Consider the following 13,997-nt stretch of genomic DNA (forward strand, 5'->3'; position numbering starts at 1 on the left):
ATGTCTTGTTACCTAGTAGTAAGCTCGTGTTTATTAAACTACCAACTAATATTTACGATCTACCATCACTTTCTTAAGTTGTTCGACTTCATTCTTGGTTTGGTCAGTGCGGTAGTAAGAAACCTTTAAACATTTTACGATTGCGATGCGACACCGACTATTCACCTGGAGCGGTAGGAGCATGCGGTTGATAACTTTATTGGGCAGCATTTAGACGGCTCGGAAAGAAAAGGAATAAGAAGGCAGCCTTTGAGATTACAGGAAAACACTCCTGACGAATACTTGCTAAAATCATTGCATCTAGCAAACGAGGTATAACCATAGTTTAATATAACCGTAGTTTAATAATTTAATAATATACATTTTATTATTTGATTCAATTGTAAGTTAAAAAAGAAAAAAAAAAAGAATAAAAAACAGTTTTTATCATTTGTTTCATTGTCTACTGATGCTTAACAGCTAGTTTGTGAAAATTTGTTTTAATTTTAGAGTTACGAACGATTAAAAAATCAAATTTCATGGTTGTAAAAAACTTCACTGTGACGTCACAATACAATATTTCGTTTATCGGGAAAACCCGGCCTATCAGCGGTTTATTGGTGCAGTTTTAATAGATAAGAAAATCAAAACCTTAATACTTTAAATGGCTTCGTTATTTCCTAGGGATCGGTGTATAACCACACAAAATAGCCTACCAAGCTCAGTGAATAATTAGTTTTCGTGACTTTCCAGGGTTCAGATTTTAAATTCTTTTCGTTTTTTCCCTATATGGCATGACTATATTTATATCTGTATTTAAATTTACCATATAAGAGTTCATCATAAGCCAAGGTTTAATTTATAACCAAAGGCGATTTACTGTTAAACCATAGTACTCTAAAACAGTAGTAGGACAACGAGACAATCGTCACGCATGAGTGACTAGGATATGATTTTAGAAGCGCCATTATACTGTCGTCTTATTGTAATATATTGTATCAGCGTTGGTTATAGTAATGTCTTGCTAATTTTTTTGTAGTGAGTTACGTAATAAATCTCGAAATGATTGATATTGCAGAGTTGCGTAGTGAGGTTTTAGTTATGGAATATCGCTTGCTTCTGAAGAGAATCTTTTTTATATACAGTGTAATTCTAATAATATTTACCGGTATATGAGACAGGAAGAGTGACTGACTGGCAAACCAACCAATTAAGAATAAACGCGTTTAAGAAAAGTTATTATTGTATAATATGTGATTGTTGGTTAATACCAAGAAAATGTAGTTCCCTGAGTCATTTGTAAGCTGTTCCTGCACCAATTTAAGCAATCGCAAGTATAATTTATTGTGTTCAGTAATGTTTATATAAGTTTCAGTTTTGGATACAAAAAAGTATATAGCGAATATCAAAACATTTTGTATTTATTAGGATAATTAAATAGAAATAAGGTGAATTATATAGCGATGGCAGAAAATTATTGGGAGAGTATTTCTGAGGATGCGATACAACAACTAGTTTTGACGGATTTTGTTGAGGAAGAAAGTGCAACTGTGACAGAATGTAGCGATGTCATGCAAGCAGGGCCTAATGATATTGTACAGTTAGTGGAAGCTGGTTTGTCTCTGACATCTGCCGGGGAAACTTTAATTGCTGAGTGGTTGACGCTGTACCGACAAACCCATCAGTCAGCCAAGTTGTTGGAACGATATCCAAAGGTGTGCCTTTCTGCAAAAGAGTATTTTAAAAATCAACTGACAAATGCACATGCTGCTAAGTTTTTAATTAATATAATTGAAGTGATCACAAAACCATCAACACTACCAGTAAATGAACCTACACAAGGATGTATCACCCAACATGAAAATGACATAATTGAGTATCTCGGAGGTTATTTATTAAAAAAGGCAATTGGCAAATATAAAAATAATAACATTCTACAGCATATGCAAACGAATAAGCCCTTTGGAAATCTAGTGGCAGTAATGGAAAAAAGAGTAGGAGCACTTAAATATCCATCAGAAGAACTTATGTATTTATTACAAAAAGTATACCTATATGTCACTCAAGAAATAAGTAAAAATCATGGTGAAATAGATTTTAATTTTGTAAGTAAAAATGTGATAAAATCAAACTATTTCTTGTATTTAATAGACCATTTAAAATCATTGTGTGAAGAACATGAATTGAATTCCAATAATGTTGAATGTGTGGTTACATATATGGTGCAATTATTTATAAGGTTACTTTCTTACACTTATGCCAAAAAACTGTTAGATGACATGTTAAAAACTTCATCTAAACAGTCCGCTGGTTTAAGAGGTGATTTAAAAAAAAAGCTAAGGCAACTTAATAAATAATAGCGTATATAATATATATATTATGTAAATCAGGTTTTTGTATGGAACCTTTTTTGTCGAACAGTTGTTGATGTTGTTTGACAGTTTGAGTGATTCTTTTTTTTCCATACATTTAAATTTTCCTTCGTTTTTGTATTGTGTATTTCATTTATAGTTTTACTGTACCTTTCTTTTTTTCAATGCAAAAAAACTAAATATATTTGTAAAGTGTATTACTTGTCTTAATTTTACAATTTCAATCGGTGGCTTCCCAGTCCCCCCCCAGACAACTGTTTGGGTATTAGCCCCTCGAGGGGGGCTAATACTCAAGGGGGGCTAATGCTCTTTCAAAAAATGTGCTTCACAAATACCAGCTCTGAAAAATTATACTAAGCTTGGTATTAACTTTAAAGTGTTATGTAAAACTATGCCATAATTTGTTCGCGCAAACTTGACGGTACTATTAGAATGGGTAATGAAAACATTTATTAAATAATGAATAGACTACAGTAATAAAAAACATAGGTATATTTTTACTTTACAACAGTTTTACTTACGATTCTTTGTGTAACATTTCTTTTATTTTATCGCCACTAGCCTTTGTGGAACACCGCATACTCAACAAAAAATTTGTTAACATTGTGTGATGTTCAGCTTCGGTTGGGACTTTTATAAAAGAAGGTCTTCTTACAGTGAAGATACTTCGGGTTTCATTCGTTCGTTTACCCAAGTGGTACGACCAGTTGCAGCCAGGAACAGCGCAGTGGGTAGCAGGCATTTTTGAAAAGTTTATATAAAAGTTGCTTAGCTTATATAAATATCAATCCACTATTTAATAAAGCATTTTAATTAAAACATAACATTTAACAAAAGCTTTTACCATAGCATTTTGCCGAATTCACTTACCAGGTAATTTTGTACAAACCAAATAAATATTCACGATACACACAGCTCAATTGATTCGATCAGAAACAAAACCGCCTTAACCTAGCCACTCATGCGTGACCAAAAATTACGTCATTAAAGAACAAACAAACAATTGCCAAGCGTTGTCCTACTAGTGTTTAGAGTACTATGGTTAAACTATCGGCTGTTGTTTGTGACGCTCCTGCCCGGTCCTTAATAAAGTACATCAAGCCACATTACGGCTACGCAGGTTGTGACAAATGTACCCAACGTGGTTTCTGGAACAATCATCGAATGACTATCCTGATTTCAATGCTACTTTGCGGACTGACAAATCTTGATGCTCCTGCCCGGTCTTTAATAAAGTGCATCAAGCAACATAATGGCTACGCGGGTTGTGACAAATGTACCCAACGTGGTTTCTGGAACAATCATCGAATGACCTATTCTGATTTCAATGCTACTTGCGGACTGACAAATCTTTTGCTGAGATGGACGATGACGAGCATCATTTATCCTTATCTCCATTTCTGTCTATTAAAGTTGGACTTTATGTTAGTTTATAAAAAATTTGTTCATGCTATCGAGTTTTATTCCTCCCCTTGCACCTCTGTGACATTTGGCACATTTTTTGTTTTTGATCTTTATGAAAAACTGTATGTTTCCATGTTGGCAGAAATTAAAAGCAAATATGTGTTGTTGCCTCATAAACATGGCTTTGTTGCATTTGAGAAACACTGTTAAAACTTTTCTTTTTTATATTTTAAACCTTTTATTTACTTTTTATTAGAATTATGTATGCCGTAATAGAGTTTGCTGAAGAAGACAATGGTGATGGTTGTTCAATGATTGAAATAATACCCTTGGGGTCTTGTTATTAGAATTATGTATGCCGTAATAGAGTTTGCTGAAGAAGACAATGGTGATGTTGTTCAATGATTGAAATAATACCCTTAGGGTGGCTATCAGAAAAGGAGAAGTTCTGTTATTGGCCACCATGTGCCTACAGGTTAAAACTTGCAAAGTTGGTCAAAAACAATGTAGAAGCAGATTCAACTTGGATGAAAATAAACAAAAAACCTCTAGTTTTTGTTTTATATACATTTAAAATTCATATACGTCAAAACGGTACGTGACGTCACACACCGCCAAATCAAACTTCACGCATGAACGAATTCTCGATTCTACTCTATTCAGACCAGTTGCTCGTTATGCTGATTGTGATTCTGATAGTGATGACCACCTCCCCCCTCTTAAAAAAAGAACCCAATCTGCACCTGCACCCCCACCTTTGCTACGAACATCAAGTGCAAGAAGTCCAGAGGAATTAAAACGTCAACTTCTAAAAATTGACCAGGTGTGTCTTGTTTTAATAAATACCCAATCATATTTCTGCTCTTCTTATGGACCCTTATGTGTAAAACTTTTTTTTTATTTGTTATTTTTTAGCTCAATGACTACATTGGCTAACGTATAAAATCAACAACATTATGTTACGTTGGTAACCATTATTTACCCTTGCGTGGCGAAGCAACAGCAGTCATTATTTGACCATAGACAATCACAAATGGGTTGGATCACAGTAACTTCTACAGAAGAGACAGGCGCTTAAAAGCACTTCCACCAATAGGCACCACAGCGCCAGACATAATTTGGCCTATTGCATTTTTAAGGTAACTATAAAAGTAATACTAATATAAAATCAATAACTGATCTATATACCTCACTATTTTGGGAGCTATCTTCAAATATCAGTAACTTCAATGAGGCTGATCAAGAGACAGATCAGTCGAACGATGATATAAGATCAGGAAATAATAAGTATATTAAACTTTAAAGAGACCGCCATTTTATTTTAAAGCCGTGAAAAAAAAAATTCCAACGAAAATGCACACGACTGCGCTTGAAGCGGACGACTTCATCTGCTGTAATAAAGTTTATATTACAGGACCGCCTGAAGCGCTAAGTTGGAAATTTTAGGTCCGCTTGAAGCGCAAGAAATTTGACGGATCGGGTGTCGAAAGCCACACTGGTGAAAACATTGTAGAGTGGATAGAAAGCATAATGGATCATCATGTGTCACCATCTAAGATCGTGGGGATTGTTACTATTAATGGTACCAACATGTTAAATGCTTGTGAAAAACTAAATGATAACCAGGTTGGAATCCCATATCCGATGCACGGCGCATACCTTGCAGCTATGTGTAAAATAGACAGTTGCAATTGGCCCCATTAAATCCGCCATTGGATGTACCATCGGACTTTAAAATACTTCTGCTGTGTTGCTCTATAATTTCTGGAATGTGTACAGCACTTACAAATTTCAAAAGCTTTCTTAATTCCCAACTGTGGTAATATTTAAAAAATCAAGTCTTTCTTCAAGCCGGATTTGAACCAGGGACCTATGGATAACCAATTGCGTAACAACTACAGTCCACCGCTCTACCAACTGAGCTATCGAAGGCTCGTCTTCCTGACTACTAGTTGATTTTGATTGCCCGTAAATTGTTGTAAAAATGCCAAACGGAATGAACCAAAGACAAATTTGAACAGCATTCCCAAAGTTATAATGCTTTATCAAAGCCTAACTGTGGTACTATTTTTAATAACCAACCCTTCCTTCGAGCCGGATTCGAACCAGCGACCTATGGATAACCAATTGCGTAACAACTACAGTCCACCGCTCTACCAACTGAGCTATCGAAGGCTCGTCTTCCTGACTACTAGTTGATTTTGATTGCCCGTAAATTGTTGTAAAAATGCCAAATGGAATGAACCAAAGACAAATTTGGACAGCATTCCCAAAGTTATAATGCTTTATCAAAGCCTAACTGTGGTACTATTTTTAAAAACCAAACCTTCCTTCGAGCCGGATTCGAACCAGCGACCTATGGATAACCAATTGCGTAACAACTACAGTCCACCGCTCTACCAACTGAGCTATCGAAGGCTCGTCTTCCTGACTACTAGTTGTAACTGGTTCTGCATATCTACATTTATTTTTGAGTGCCCACGTGTTGTTGCAAAATGCAAAATAGATAGAACTAAAGGCAATTTTTAAATATATTTGCTGTGTTGCTATATAATTTCTGGAAAGAGTGTAGAGCATTCACAAATTTCAAAACCATTCTTAACTCCCAAAACTGTGGTACTATTCAAAAAAATCAAACCATCCTTCGAGCCGGATTCGAACCAGCGACCTATGGATTACCAATTACGTAACAACTACAGTCCACCGCTCTACCAACTGAGCTATCGAAGGCTCTTACGCCTGCAATTTAGTTGGAACCAGTTTATAATATATATATCTCATTGCTTACGAATCGTTGCAAAAATACCACTAGGTAATACTAATAATATCTATAATCGATTTTGATTGCCCGTAAATTGTTGTAAAAATGCCAAATGGAATGAACCAAAGACAAATTTGGACAGCATTCCCAAAGTTATAATGCTTTATCAAAGCCTAACTGTGGTACTATTTTTAAAAACCAAATCTTCCTTCGAGCCGGATTCGAACCAGCGACCTATGGATAACCAATTGCGTAACAACTACAGTCCACCACTCTACCAACTGAGCTATCGAAGGCTCGTTTGCCTGACTATTAGTTGTAACTAGGTTAGCATATCTATATTTAACTTTGAATGCGCACGAATTGTTGCAAAAATGCTAAATAGCTAGGACCAAAGACGACTTTAAAATACTTCTGCTGTGTTGCTATATAATTTCTGGAATGTGTACAGCATTTACAAATTTCAAAAGCATTCTTAACTCCCAACTGTGGTACTATTCAAAAAAATCAAACCTTCCTTCGAGCCGGATTCGAACCAGCGACCTATGGATAACCAATTGCCTAACAACCACAGTCCACCGCTCTACCAACTGAGCCATCGAAGGCTCGTTTGCCTGACTATTAGTTGCAACTAGTTCAGCATATCTATATTTAATTTTCAATGCGCACGAATTGTTGCAAAAATGCTAAATAGCTAGGACCAAAGACGACTTTAAAATACTTCTGCTGTGTTGCTATATAATTTCTGGAATGTGTACAGCATTTACAAATTTCAAAAGCATTCTTAACTCCCAACTGTGGTACTATTCAAAAAAATCAAACCTTCCTTCGAGCCGAATTCGAACCAGCGACCTATGGATAACTTCACAGATTTCAAAAGCTTTCCCAATTCCTAACTGGTGGTACTATTTAAAAAAATTAAATCTTCCTTCGAGCCGGATTCGAACCAGCGACCTATGAATATGCAATTGCGTATCAACTACAGTCCACCGCTCCACCAACTGAGCTATCGAAAGCTGTTACTTCCAGAATTTAGCTGGAACCAGTTCATAAAATTTGTATCTCATTACTTACGAATCGTTTCAAAAATACAACTAGTTCACAATATCTATAATTGATTTTGATTGCCCGTAAATTGTTGTAAAAATGCCAAATGGAATGAACCAAAGACAAATTTGGACAGCATTCCCAAAGTTATAATGCTTTATCAAAGCCTAACTGTGGTACTATTTTTAAAAACCAAACCTTCCTTCGAGCCGGATTCGAACCAGCGACCTATGGATAACCAATTGCGTAACAACTACAGTCCACCGCTCTACCAACTGAGCTATCGAAGGCTCGTCTTCCTGACTACTAGTTGTAACTGGTTCTGCATATCTACATTTATTTTTGAGTGCCCACGTGTTGTTGCAAAATGCAAAATAGATAGAACTAAAGGCAATTTTTAAATATATTTGCTGTGTTGCTATATAATTTCTGGAAAGAGTGTAGAGCATTCACAAATTTCAAAACCATTCTTAACTCCCAACTGTGGTACTATTCAAAAAAATCAAACCATCCTTCGAGCCGGATTCGAACCAGCGACCTATGGATTACCAATTACGTAACAACTACAGTCCACCGCTCTACCAACTGAGCTATCGAAGGCTCTTACGCCTGCAATTTAGTTGGAACCAGTTTATAATATATATATCTCATTGCTTACGAATCGTTGCAAAAATACCACTAGGTAATACTAATAATATCTATAATCGATTTTGATTGCCCGTAAATTGTTGTAAAAATGTCAAATGGAATGAACCAAAGACAAATTTGGACAGCATTCCCAAAGTTATAATGCTTTATCAAAGCCTAACTGTGGTACTATTTTTAAAAACCAAATCTTCCTTCGAGCCGGATTCGAACCAGCGACCTATGGATAACCAATTGCGTAACAACTACAGTCCACCACTCTACCAACTGAGCTATCGAAGGCTCGTTTGCCTGACTATTAGTTGTAACTAGGTTAGCATATCTATATTTAACTTTGAATGCGCACGAATTGTTGCAAAAATGCTAAATAGCTAGGACCAAAGACGACTTTAAAATACTTCTGCTGTGTTGCTATATAATTTCTGGAAATTTCAAAAGCATTCTTAACTCCCAACTGTGGTACTATTCAAAAAAATCAAATCTTCCTTCGAGCCGGATTCGAACCAGCGACCTATGGATAACCAATTGCCTAACAACCACAGTCCACCGCTCTACCAACTGAGCCATCGAAGGCTCGTTTGCCTGACTATTAGTTGCAACTAGTTCAGCATATCTATATTTAATTTTCAATGCGCACGAATTGTTGCAAAAATGCTAAATAGCTAGGACCAAAGACGACTTTAAAATACTTCTGCTGTGTTGCTATATAATTTCTGGAATGTGTACAGCATTTACAAATTTCAAAAGCATTCTTAACTCCCAACTGTGGTACTATTCAAAAAAATCAAACCTTCCTTCGTGCCGAATTCGAACCAGCGACCTATGGATAACTTCACAAATTTCAAAAGCTTTCCCAATTCCTAACTGGTGGTACTATTTAAAAAAATTAAATCTTCCTTCGAGCCGGATTCGAACCAGCGACCTATGAATATGCAATTGCGTATCAACTACAGTCCACCGCTCCACCAACTGAGCTATCGAAAGCTGTTACTTCCAGAATTTAGCTGGAACCAGTTCATAAAATTTGTATCTCATTACTTACGAATCGTTTCAAAAATACAACTAGTTCACAATATCTATAATTGATTTTGATTGCCCGTAAATTGTTGTAAAAATGCCAAATGGAATGAACCAAAGACAAATATGGACAGCATTCCCAAAGTAATAATGCTTTATCAAAGCCTAACTGTGGTACTATTTTTAAAAACCAACCCTTCCTTCGAGCCGGATTCGAACCAGCGACTTATAGATAACCAATTGCGTAGCAACTACAGTCCACCGCTCTACCAACTGAGCTATCGAAGGCTCGTCTTCCTGACTACTAGTGGCAACTTGTTCAGCATATCTGCATTTATTTTTGAGTGCCCACGTATTGTTGCAAAAATGCAAAATAGATAGAACCAAAGGCAATTTTTAAATATATTTGCTGTGTTGCTATATAATTTCTGGAATGTGTAGAGCATTCACAAATTTCAAAAGCTTTCTTAACTCCCAACTGTGGTACTATTCAAAAAAATCAAACCTTCCTTTGAGCCGGATTCGAACCAGCGACCTATGGATAACCAAATGCCTAACAACTACAGTCTACCGCTCCACCAACTGAGCTATCGAAGGCTCGTTTGCCTGACTAGTAGTTGCAACTAGTTCAGCATATCTAAGTTTATTTTGAATGCGCAGGAATTGTTGCAAAAATGCTAAATAGCTAGAACCAAAGACGACCTTAAAATACTTCTGCTGTGTTGCTATATAAATTCTGGAATGTGTACAGTATTTACAAATTTCAAAAGCTTACCTAATTCCCAACTGTGGTAATATTTAAAAAAACAAACCTTCCTTCGAGCCGGATTCGAACCAGCGACCTATGGATAACCAATTGCGTAACAACTACAGTCCACCGCTCTACCAACTGAGCTATCGAAGGCTCGTCTTCCTGACTACTAGTTGATTTTGATTGCCCGTAAATTGTTGTAAAAATGCCAAATGGAATGAACCAAAGACAAATTTGGACAGCATTCCCAAAGTTATAATGCTTTATCAAAGCCTAACTGTGGTACTATTTTTAAAAACCAAATCTTCCTTCGAGCCGGATTCGAACCAGCGACCTATGGATAACCAATTGCGTAACAACTACAGTCCACCGCTCTACCAACTGAGCTATCGAAGGCTCGTCTTCCTGACTACTAGTTGATTTTGATTGCCCGTAAATTGTTGTAAAAATGCCAAACGGAATGAACCAAAGACAAATTTGAACAGCATTCCCAAAGTTATAATGCTTTATCAAAGCCTAACTGTGGCACTATTTTTAAAAACCAACCCTTCCTTCGAGCCGGATTCGAACCAGCGACCTATGGATAACCAATTGCGTAACAACTACAGTCCACCGCTCTACCAACTGAGCTATCGAAGGCTCGTCTTCCTGACTACTAGTTGATTTTGATTGCCCGTAAATTGTTGTAAAAATGCCAAATGGAATGAACCAAAGACAAATTTGGACAGCATTCCCAAAGTTGTAATGCTTTATCAAAGCCTAACTGTGGTACTATTTTTAAAAACCAAACCTTCCTTCGAGCCGGATTCGAACCAGCGACCTATGGATAACCAATTGCGTAACAACTACAGTCCACCGCTCTACCAACTGAGCTATCGAAGGCTCGTCTTCCTGACTACTAGTTGTAACTGTTTCTGCATATCTACATTTATTTTTTAGTGCCCACGTGTTGTTGCAAAATGCAAAATAGATAGAACTAAAGGCAATTTTTAAATATATTTGCTGTGTTGCTATATAATTTCTGGAAAGTGTAGAGCATTCACAAATTTCAAAACCATTCTTAACTCCCAACTGTGGTACTATTCAAAAAAATCAAACCATCCTTCGAGCCGGATTCGAACCAGCGACCTATGGATTACCAATTACGTAACAACTACAGTCCACCGCTCTACCAACTGAGCTATCGAAGGCTCTTACGCCTGCAATTTAGTTGGAACCAGTTTATAATATATATATCTCATTGCTTACGAATCGTTGCAAAAATACCACTAGGTAATACTAATAATATCTATAATCGATTTTGATTGCCCGTAAATTGTTGTAAAAATGCCAAATGGAATGAACCAAAGACAAATTTGGACAGCATTCCCAAAGTTATAATGCTTTATCAAAGCCTAACTGTGGTACTATTTTTAAAAACCAAATCTTCCTTCGAGCCGGATTCGAACCAGCGACCTATGGATAACCAATGGCGTATCAACTACAGTCCACCACTCTACCAACTGAGCTATCGAAGCCTCTTACGCCTGAAATTTAGTTCTCATTGCTTACGAATCGTTGCAAAAATACCACTAGGTAATACTAATAATATTTATATTCGATTTTGATTGCCCGTAAATTGTTGTAAAAATGCCAAATGGATAGGATCAAAGACAAATGTGTGCAACATTCCCAAATACTTAATTCTATCTCAATGCCTAACTTATTTTTAAAAACCAACTCTTCCTTCGAGCCGGATTCGAACCAGCGACCTATGGATAACCAATTGCGTAACAACTACAGTCCACCACTCTACCAACTGAGCTATCGAAAGCTCGTTTGCCTGACTATTAGTTGTAACTAGGTTAGCATATCTATATTTAACTTTGAATGCGCACGAATTGTTGCAAAAATGCTAAATAGCTAGGACCAAAGACGACTTTAAAATACTTCTGCTGTGTTGCTATATAATTTCTGGAAATTTCAAAAGCATTCTTAACTCCCAACTGTGGTACTATTCAAAAAAATCAAATCTTCCTTCGAGCCGGATTCGAACCAGCGACCTATGGATAACCAATTGCCTAACAACCACAGTCCACCACTCTACCAACTGAGCTATCGAAGGCTCGTTTGCCTGACTATTAGTTGTAACTAGGTTAGCATATCTATATTTAACTTTGAATGCGCACGAATTGTTGCAAAAATGCTAAATAGCTAGGACCAAAGACGACTTTAAAATACTTCTGCTGTGTTGCTATATAATTTCTGGAAATTTCAAAAGCATTCTTAACTCCCAACTGTGATACTATTTAAAAAAACAAACCTTCCTTCGAGCCGAATTCGAACCAGCGACCTATGGATAACTTAACAAATTTCAAAAGCTTTCCCAATTCCTAACTGGTGGTACTATTTAAAAAAATTATATCTTCCTTCGAGCCGGATTCGAACCAGCGACCTATGAATATGCAATTGCGTATCAACTACAGTCCACCGCTCCACCAACTGAGCTATCGAAAGCTCTTACTTCCAGAATTTAGCTGGAACCAGTTCATAAAATTTGTATCTCATTACTTACGAATCGTTTCAAAAATACAACTAGTTCACAATATCTATAATTGATTTTGATTGCCCGTAAATTGTTGTAAAAATGCCAAATGGAATGAACCAAAGACAAATTTGGACAGCATTCCCAAAGTAATAATGCTTTATCAAAGCCTAACTGTGGTACTATTTTTAAAAACCAACCCTTCCTTCGAGCCGGATTCGAACCAGCGACCTATAGATAACCAATTGCGTAACAACTACAGTCCACCGCTCTACCAACTGAGCTATCGAAGGCTCGTCTTCCTGACTACTAGTGGCAACTAGTTCAGCATATCTACATTTATTTTTGAGTGCCCACGTATTGTTGCAAAAATGCAAAATAGATAGAACCAAAGGCAATTTTTAAATATATTTGCTGTGTTGCTATATAATTTCTGGAATGTGTAGAGCATTCACAAATTTCAAAAGCTTTCTTAATTCCTAACTGTGGTACTATTTTTAAAAAACAAACCTTTCTTCGAGCCGGATTCGAACCAGGGACCTATGGATAACCAATTGCGTAACAACTACAGTCCACCGCTCTACCAACTGAGCTATCGAAAGCTCGTCTTCCTGACTACTAGTTGATTTTGATTGCCCGTAAATTGTTGTAAAAATGCCAAATGGAATGAACCAAAGACAAATTTGGACAGCATTCCCAAAGTTATAATGCTTTATCAAAGCCTAACTGTGGTACTATTTTTAAAAACCAAACCTTCCTTCGAGCCGGATTCGAACCAGCGACCTATGGATAACCAATTGCCTAACAACTACAGTCTACCGCTCTACCAACTGAGCTATCGAAGGCTCGTCTTCCTGACTACTAGTTGTAACTGGTTCTGCATATCTACATTTATTTTTGAGTGCCCACGTGTTGTTGCAAAATGCAAAATAGATAGAACTAAAGACATTTTTTAAATATATTTGCTGTGTTGCTATATAATTTCTGAAAAGTGTAGAGCATTCACAAATTTCAAAACCATTCTTAACTCCCAACTGTGGTACTATTCAAAAAAATCAAACCATCCTTCGAGCCGGATTCGAACCAGCGACCTAAGGATTACCAATTACGTAACAACTACAGTCCACCGCTCTACCAACTGAGCTATCGAAGGCTCTTACGCCTGCAATTTAGTTGGAACCAGTTTATAATATATATATATCTCATTGCTTACGAATCGTTGCAAAAATACCACTAGGTAATACTAATAATATCTATAATCGATTTTGATTGCCCGTAAATTGTTGTAAAAATGCCAAATGGAATGAACCAAAGACAAATTTGGACAGCATTCCCAAAGTTATAATGCTTTATCAAAGCCTAACTGTGGTACTATTTTTAAAAACCAAATCTTCCTTCGAGCCGGATTCGAACCAGCGACCTATGGATAACCAATTGCGTAACAACTACAGTCCACCACTCTACCAACTGAGCTATCGAAGGCTCGTTTGCCTGACT

At 36.7% G+C, this 13,997-nt stretch overlaps 1 long non-coding RNA gene and 16 other non-coding genes across 17 annotated transcripts; all 17 read right to left on the reverse strand.

Moving 5' to 3' along the window:
• Positions 1 to 1,298: 1,298 nt before the first annotated feature.
• LOC149726481 (uncharacterized) lies at positions 1,299 to 3,401 on the reverse strand. Its single transcript, XR_016386150.1, has 2 exons — positions 2,873 to 3,401; positions 1,299 to 1,704 (listed from the first exon to the last, which is right to left on the reverse strand). It is a non-coding gene; the product is annotated as an uncharacterized LOC149726481 (long non-coding RNA).
• A 2,439-nt stretch (positions 3,402 to 5,840) lies between these two features.
• On the reverse strand, positions 5,841 to 5,930 carry Trnay-gua (transfer RNA tyrosine (anticodon GUA)). Its single transcript is given in 2 exon segments — positions 5,841 to 5,876; positions 5,894 to 5,930. It is a non-coding gene; the product is annotated as a tRNA-Tyr (tRNA).
• A 153-nt stretch (positions 5,931 to 6,083) lies between these two features.
• Trnay-gua (transfer RNA tyrosine (anticodon GUA)) lies at positions 6,084 to 6,173 on the reverse strand. Its single transcript is given in 2 exon segments — positions 6,084 to 6,119; positions 6,137 to 6,173. It is a non-coding gene; the product is annotated as a tRNA-Tyr (tRNA).
• A 222-nt stretch (positions 6,174 to 6,395) lies between these two features.
• Trnay-gua (transfer RNA tyrosine (anticodon GUA)) lies at positions 6,396 to 6,485 on the reverse strand. Its single transcript is given in 2 exon segments — positions 6,396 to 6,431; positions 6,449 to 6,485. It is a non-coding gene; the product is annotated as a tRNA-Tyr (tRNA).
• Positions 6,486 to 6,722: 237 nt separating this feature from the next.
• Positions 6,723 to 6,812, reverse strand: Trnay-gua (transfer RNA tyrosine (anticodon GUA)). The gene is given in 2 exon segments: positions 6,723 to 6,758; positions 6,776 to 6,812. It is a non-coding gene; the product is annotated as a tRNA-Tyr (tRNA).
• Positions 6,813 to 7,031: 219 nt separating this feature from the next.
• Trnah-gug (transfer RNA histidin (anticodon GUG)) lies at positions 7,032 to 7,121 on the reverse strand. Its single transcript is given in 2 exon segments — positions 7,032 to 7,067; positions 7,085 to 7,121. It is a non-coding gene; the product is annotated as a tRNA-His (tRNA).
• A 642-nt stretch (positions 7,122 to 7,763) lies between these two features.
• Trnay-gua (transfer RNA tyrosine (anticodon GUA)) lies at positions 7,764 to 7,853 on the reverse strand. Its single transcript is given in 2 exon segments — positions 7,764 to 7,799; positions 7,817 to 7,853. It is a non-coding gene; the product is annotated as a tRNA-Tyr (tRNA).
• A 220-nt stretch (positions 7,854 to 8,073) lies between these two features.
• On the reverse strand, positions 8,074 to 8,163 carry Trnay-gua (transfer RNA tyrosine (anticodon GUA)). The gene is given in 2 exon segments: positions 8,074 to 8,109; positions 8,127 to 8,163. It is a non-coding gene; the product is annotated as a tRNA-Tyr (tRNA).
• A 237-nt stretch (positions 8,164 to 8,400) lies between these two features.
• Positions 8,401 to 8,490, reverse strand: Trnay-gua (transfer RNA tyrosine (anticodon GUA)). Its single transcript is given in 2 exon segments — positions 8,401 to 8,436; positions 8,454 to 8,490. It is a non-coding gene; the product is annotated as a tRNA-Tyr (tRNA).
• A 201-nt stretch (positions 8,491 to 8,691) lies between these two features.
• On the reverse strand, positions 8,692 to 8,781 carry Trnah-gug (transfer RNA histidin (anticodon GUG)). The gene is given in 2 exon segments: positions 8,692 to 8,727; positions 8,745 to 8,781. It is a non-coding gene; the product is annotated as a tRNA-His (tRNA).
• A 1,258-nt stretch (positions 8,782 to 10,039) lies between these two features.
• On the reverse strand, positions 10,040 to 10,129 carry Trnay-gua (transfer RNA tyrosine (anticodon GUA)). The gene is given in 2 exon segments: positions 10,040 to 10,075; positions 10,093 to 10,129. It is a non-coding gene; the product is annotated as a tRNA-Tyr (tRNA).
• A 153-nt stretch (positions 10,130 to 10,282) lies between these two features.
• Positions 10,283 to 10,372, reverse strand: Trnay-gua (transfer RNA tyrosine (anticodon GUA)). Its single transcript is given in 2 exon segments — positions 10,283 to 10,318; positions 10,336 to 10,372. It is a non-coding gene; the product is annotated as a tRNA-Tyr (tRNA).
• Positions 10,373 to 10,525: 153 nt separating this feature from the next.
• On the reverse strand, positions 10,526 to 10,615 carry Trnay-gua (transfer RNA tyrosine (anticodon GUA)). Its single transcript is given in 2 exon segments — positions 10,526 to 10,561; positions 10,579 to 10,615. It is a non-coding gene; the product is annotated as a tRNA-Tyr (tRNA).
• Positions 10,616 to 10,768: 153 nt separating this feature from the next.
• Trnay-gua (transfer RNA tyrosine (anticodon GUA)) lies at positions 10,769 to 10,858 on the reverse strand. The gene is given in 2 exon segments: positions 10,769 to 10,804; positions 10,822 to 10,858. It is a non-coding gene; the product is annotated as a tRNA-Tyr (tRNA).
• Positions 10,859 to 11,076: 218 nt separating this feature from the next.
• On the reverse strand, positions 11,077 to 11,166 carry Trnay-gua (transfer RNA tyrosine (anticodon GUA)). Its single transcript is given in 2 exon segments — positions 11,077 to 11,112; positions 11,130 to 11,166. It is a non-coding gene; the product is annotated as a tRNA-Tyr (tRNA).
• Positions 11,167 to 11,990: 824 nt separating this feature from the next.
• Positions 11,991 to 12,080, reverse strand: Trnah-gug (transfer RNA histidin (anticodon GUG)). Its single transcript is given in 2 exon segments — positions 11,991 to 12,026; positions 12,044 to 12,080. It is a non-coding gene; the product is annotated as a tRNA-His (tRNA).
• Positions 12,081 to 13,892: 1,812 nt separating this feature from the next.
• Positions 13,893 to 13,982, reverse strand: Trnay-gua (transfer RNA tyrosine (anticodon GUA)). Its single transcript is given in 2 exon segments — positions 13,893 to 13,928; positions 13,946 to 13,982. It is a non-coding gene; the product is annotated as a tRNA-Tyr (tRNA).
• Between the last annotated feature and the right edge of the window lie 15 nt (positions 13,983 to 13,997).

This window comes from Ciona robusta, chromosome 12 (assembly GCF_009617815.1).
Source record: "Ciona robusta chromosome 12, ASM961781v2".
NCBI classification, from domain to species: domain Eukaryota; kingdom Metazoa; phylum Chordata; class Ascidiacea; order Phlebobranchia; family Cionidae; genus Ciona; species Ciona robusta.